The sequence below is a fragment of the Acanthopagrus latus genome, chromosome 10 (assembly GCF_904848185.1).
Source record: "Acanthopagrus latus isolate v.2019 chromosome 10, fAcaLat1.1, whole genome shotgun sequence".
Classification (NCBI taxonomy): Eukaryota; Metazoa; Chordata; class Actinopteri; order Spariformes; family Sparidae; genus Acanthopagrus; species Acanthopagrus latus.
The window spans coordinates 3,422,597-3,429,124 of NC_051048.1; positions in this window are offsets into that span (position 1 = coordinate 3,422,597).

The window sequence follows — 6,528 nt, forward strand, 5'->3', positions numbered from 1 at the left end:
ATTTTTGAGGTAAATAACAAAAGTTTTCCTCCATTACATTTATTCCATAACTGTAGTTTCTGCCACTAGTTAGTTATCTTGTGGACTGCATGTGTTTTCCAAAATGTGGTTTGGGAAATGTCATTGTTTGTGTCATTTCCCGAAACGTTTGTATGTTGTGTAAAATGTTGTGTTGTGTGACGTGTTGAGTGAAATGTTGTTGTATTGTGTAAAATGTTAGGTTGTTTGAAATGTTGTATTGTGTGAAATGTTGCGTAGTGTGAAATGTTGTTGTGTTGTGTGAAATGGCATTGTGTTGAGTGAAAAGTTGTGTTGTGTGACATGTTGTGTTGTTGTGTTGTGTGAAATGTTATGTTGTGTGAAATGTTGCATAGTGTGAAATGTTGTTGTGTTGTGTGAAATGTTGTTGTGTTGTGTGAAATGTTGTTGAGTTGTGTGAAATGTTGTTGTGTTGTGTGACATGTTGTGTTGTGTGAAATGTTGTTGAGTTGTGTGAAATGTTGTTGTGTTGTGTGAAATGTTGTTGAGTTGTGTGAAATGTTGTTGTGTTGTGTGACATGTTGTGTTGTGTGAAATGTTGTGTTGTGTGAAATGTTGTTGAGTTGTGTGAAATGTTGTTGTGTTGTGTGACATGTTGTGTTGTGTGAAATGTTGTTGAGTTGTGTAAAATGCTGTTGTGTTTTCTGAAATGCTCCGCCATGCTGCTCACTGAAAACAGCTGCTTGCACCTTTTAGAAACCGTGTTGAAGAACGAAAGCAGTAAACGTGTTGTAAAACCAAAACAATGACTGAGAGATGCCACAGAGGTGGGAATTAATTCTCAAGCCACCGAAACATCACAGACAGTAATCTGACGCCTCGTTATTAGGAAGATATTCAGTACAGTAGCTAATGACGAATCTCTTGCAAAGAGAGATAAACACATTGTGGAAACCAAAAATTCCCTCAGGTCGAAAACACACTGACCTTGTTCCGCAACCCCTACAATGACGTCGCCTCAGTCACGCACACATTTAGCCTACACACTCACCATATGACCAGACACCTCGTAAATGTTCCGGAGGGTTTTGGTTTTTGGAATGTGGCGGGTGTGATTGTCACAGTGCGTCTCTGTTAGAAAGAGACGACAGGTGGGTTTAAAACGTGCAGCTGCTGCTTTTTCCTCCCGTCCAGGATCCATTTTCTCCTCTTTTTTTTTTTAACCAACGTTAGTCATTCTCATTTCTTCACCGCTTCCTCCTTAACGCACAAACACTCCAAGTTCACAGCGTCCTGTTCTCTGCTCGCGGCGTTCCCTCCCACCTGTCGACCGTTAACACTTTAACACGACGTTCCACGCGGTCCTTCCTCCGGTCTCGCTGGTTTTACTGGTGCTTCAAGTTTAGCATCACTGTGGATCCAGAGAATATTCTTGTCATGTATATCCTCAACTCCAGCTCTTGTTATTAGGAAACTGCACGTGATTTTTTGGAATGGGTGGTGATATGATTCTCTAAAGATATTTAATAACGTGATGTCAGACAGCTGTGATTCTTCACCTGAGAGGAACTGTTTTGTCTTCTAATTTATAGATTTATACAGCCTTGGTTCTCGAGAGTCTTTGGGCTAAGCTAAGCTAGCCAGCTGCTAGCTGTAGCTTCATGTTTCTTGCACAGACATGTGAATGTTATCAATATTTTAATCTAAATCTCGTTTAAATGCACCCTTACTGAGTTGCAAACCAATCAGCACAGTGCCCTCTCAACACTACTGTATACATACGTGGAAATATAGTAAACAAATTCATTAAAATGCGATCTGTCTGTGACAGTTCAGTCAATTTCCCTCCTCCATATATTAAGTCCTGGGTATGATGGGTCTGGCTGGGTGTCCAATATACTTGGAGCTGATTGAATGCAATGTGAAGTGTGCAGAGGCCATAAATGATCAAATATTCATGGTCGTCCTTTAACAAAGAAAAATCTCTAAAAAAAAAAAAACCACCCCAGTACAGATTTTGTGTTGAGTTAAACACTTTATTGTCGTGTCTTTGAGCCGAGCGATCTCCTGACGATCGGGTCTCTTTGTGTTGGGCTCCATTAGCTCATCCAGTTGTGAAAAGAGTTTCTGGGTCAACCAGCCAGTCCATCCTCAGAATCCACTTATCAAGTGTGATAACTGTAGACAGGATGTCATCGCACAAAGCTGCAAGTCAGTGACATGATTTTTAAACTGCGAGAACAAAGAGAGAAGGTAGAAAGGCTCCAAAGAGACAGAGAATGTTTTTGTATTCCTAAAGGAACCATCTTAAATTTAGAGTTCAAATCATAAGAGTTGGATTATTATTACTTTGCTGCCTTTGACAGGATTTAAATATATTTTTAGTCTCCTAAAATAGTAAAAGTCTTGAAGCAGTATCAGTCGATACAGTGTCAGGAGAATGTGTCGGAGACAGAAAGACACATACCTCAACAGTGATGAAAAGTCTCCTCGGCTATAAGCGAAGCCGAGGTGATCACTCACACGCATGCACATATTCACACTGCGCTCCGCGATTTCAGTATCCACTATCGTTTTCAGCTGTCCGTCTCATTCGAGCTCCCTGTGAGGTCAGAGAGAAAACATGCAAAAGATTTTACAGGAGAGGACTCACGCTGGTGGCCCGTCTCAGTCCTCACACTTGGCATTTAAGAGTAGCACAAGTAGTTTTGTAGTTCCTTGTGGCAATAGTGTGTTTCCTAGTCAGATGCAAGTTACACTATGGTGCAAATTGCACTGTCGCGGGGCCATTTTTTATTGAGTTTAAGTGTTGTGGGTCACACCAGCAACTTGTTTTGTAATAATGCTTTGCAGATTTTACAGATAAACTTTCTATAGTTTGCATCAGGGGCCTCGTTACATAAAGATTTCCAAACTGGCTGTCCTGTCTTGGGTTTCAAAGGTGAGAAAAAAAATCTCCAAACCATCCAGCGGCGGTCTCACTTTACTTGTCACTGGCTAGCTAGTTTGCTACATTCAGTTTTGGCTTAGATGAGGTGCAGGTGCATTATTACTGATACCAACACGGTTCTTGTAAGACCCGCCCTACTACACCTGCGTCACTGGTTGCGTTTTTCTATGCTTGACTCAAACTGCAGCTTTGGTATTGTCTGTTTTTCTGAGCTGTAGTTTCCCCAGTAAACACACCGACCTCTTCGATCTCTCTCCTGGTCTTCTGCTGTTCCTCGCTGGGTGACTCACCCAGTGTCAAGACAAAGCGGTTGTGAACGTCAAAGTTGACGGTGTGTTTACTGGAGCAACTACGGCTAATTGTCCACTGCATCAACATATATGCTAGCTGCAGCTGCAAGAACAACACAAGCACACACCGTTTACACCAGACAGCCACTGAACACACAGTTAGGAGCTAGCATTGCTAGGTTTTGGGTTGTGATTGACCAAGAAATTCATGATGGCGTAAGACTCCCTCCCTCCTGTTGTCAAGCAGACTAGCAGGGGCCATAAAACTCTCTGTCAGATCAGATTTATCAACTATATCACCGTATTAACTCTTTGACTCTTTGCCAAACATATTAGCAAGCTAACATTAGCTTTATCAGTCGGGCCAGTTTGCTATTAACAGTTACACCTGGCAGTTTGTAGGTGTAGATGTTTCTCAACAACTTATCTCTGTGTAAGAAGCAGCTTGTGGGGTGTAACCTGCTTTTATGGTGATAGATGAATCTCCATGTAGTAAACACTCAGATTATAACTTGGCCGAGTTTGGACTTTCGGAACAGCTGCTGCTACCGGCTCCTGTGCTGGAGACCGGGACGCGAGCCACTTCAAGTTGTAAAAAAATGAAGACTTGAAACTTTACCAGGACTTGACCTTCACGAGGCTTTCAGACTCACATCTGAAATTCTTAAACAGATCTATATAAATTAATAAATGTTCAGTATTTATCACCAGCACACCACATGCACATACTGGAAGGCTCTGAAACATACGTAATGATGATATGTCGATGCAACCCGCTATAAATATCTCATCGCAGCTCTCTGCCCGCGGTCCAAGGACCGATAAATAATTTCCCCGTCTCAAGACTTGCATGTGTGTGTGTCACTTATACCGACACACACTCAGATGTCCAGACCTTGTGGTGCTGAGTGACCGCAACTCTCAGTTTGAGCCAGCGGCGATTTATTTTCATCAGCGTTTATTAAGGCCGTCTGCTAACTGGTCCTCTGAGGACGGCAGCGGCTCTCACAGTATCTGCTCAAGGAAGCAAACAGAACGGAGAGATTTTAACACTTCAGAAAGTCTTTTTTTAAGTGTGAATGCGTTTGAGTTTTTGACATTTTCAATGAAGACAACATGGAATTGTCTCCTGTACTGAGTTTTACCTGCATCACCTCATAAAATTAGGTCCGTTTAATGAAGCATAATGTTTAACTTCACCACCTCAGGCCCACAGTTTGGTTATCTCTGGTCTAGATTGTTGAGATATATCTACATATGTTAAAAGTGGAGTTTCAATCCAGCCACTAAAAAATTTACTTCCAAGTGTTGAATTTGTACTCACGAAAACAAGGTGTTAAGGGTCTATTCTATCTTACCGCTTACTCAATGATACAAAATATTCACAAAATTAGGCAGAAAAACATAAAATCTAAGACATATGTTAGAATGTTTCCTGCAGGACATGTCACGATCGACAAAATCATTTCAGCCGGATCGGTCCGTCCTCTCCTTCAAATCATTTATCAGTAATATCAAAGTGTATTAAAGTACCGGTGCTGCAGACAGATTTATGACCCTGACATATGCAGCAGTAGGGTTTGCCCGGTGTGGGTTACCTTGTGCTCTCCCCGTCCCCCCCCCAACGCCTGATGATTCAGAAACCCATCTGTCTGTCGCTGGGCGTGTCGCCCAGACAGCACAGGGACTCCCAGGAGAAGCTGAGGTGACCACATAACATGGAAGCTGACAGTCAGAGGTGGCTGGGCGACGCGTTGGGCGAGGGTGGGCAGCTAAAAGGAGTCATAATTAAGGTTTTAACTTGACCACAGCACATGACAGCCGTGATAAAAGCTGCAGTGTTGAAAGATGTTCAGTGTTACGGGGGAAGTAACAAGAGAAGATACGAGACGCAGTCAGAAAAGGTGAATTTATAACCCAGAAAACACGTTTTACACGATCAATCCTGTACATTCAGAGGTTTTCCATCTTCTTATTGCCACCAACATTAGTAAACTTTAAACAGATGTTGCCGTATAAAACACACTTCTGTTAATTTTGGCACGTCATGAAATGATCGTTCTGGAGAGTTCCCAGAGTTGAGTACAGATGCTAATTTGAGATTTCATATAACTCGTCAGTTTTGGCGGCGGGCGCCGTCCGTCGTCCCTGATCTGGGGTCAGGTTACCTCCAGCCAGAATAGTTGGGATCATTAGCGGGGATCTGACCTTGTGTTGTTGGGCGTGGGACGTAGATGTTGCACATTCATGTGGGGACACGGATGAATGGCTCACATAAGAGCGTAAACAGGTAACATAGTGTTAGTGTTCAGTCACAGATCATAGTATTTACATTCTGATGTGATCAAGTTGCCATATCAGATGTATGGAAATCTGACGACCAGCAATCAGACCACAAACTGAATTAATGTTTGACACGTATCTTAATCAACATTTCTACAATATGTAGCATGTTACATTCAGATTACATGTACTTAGTGCAATATCGCTTCAGCCAACAAAAAACAGGTAATTTCAGCAACAGTCAGGACATTTTCCATTCTTTATTTATGTTCCTTGCCTTTTCATGGCTTTATTGGACAGGACATCTTGTTAGGCTGACAGGAAATGGGAAGAAAGGGAGTGACATGCAACCGAGGAAAATATCGGATTTGAACCCTGGACTGGGACGTTTTCCAGCTGTGCTTGTAGCAAAAAAGAGAATATTTTTAACAAGAATTTAGGATTTTTCCTGAATCGTTTGTGGCATGAAAACCTGATATTTTTCATGAGATGTGGGGACATTCCCAGCTGTCTTTGTGACAACAAAACTACTTCTTTTAACGAGACGTCTGGGAATTTTCCAGCTGTGACTGCGGCATAGTTTTGAGTTTGTGCTGACTGAACCAAGTGTTTCAAGCCAAAACACGATCTCTATTTCTGTCACAACATGAAACTGAAAATTAAAATGTAAAGATTCAATTTATTGGACGTTTGAAGGAACATTAGTTCTGACGATCGGGCAGTCTGGTATTATGTGTGTGTGTGCTGCATGGTGAGGTCATCGCCACGAGACCAGACCTCTGTCAGGGCAGCGATGACAGCCGAAAATAAAACCGAACATCTTCTGGCTCGACCCCGCCTCCCAGACTCACATAGACACACACTCCTACATACACACTTACTCTCACACACACACACACACACACACACACAGGGTTCTGCCAGTCAGCTGTTGTGTTGTGGTCAGGTGTTAAGCCCTGTGGTCCGGGGGAGGGGATAAAGGGGATATATTATTAATTTGCTGCGATACCCAACAGAGAATGATCC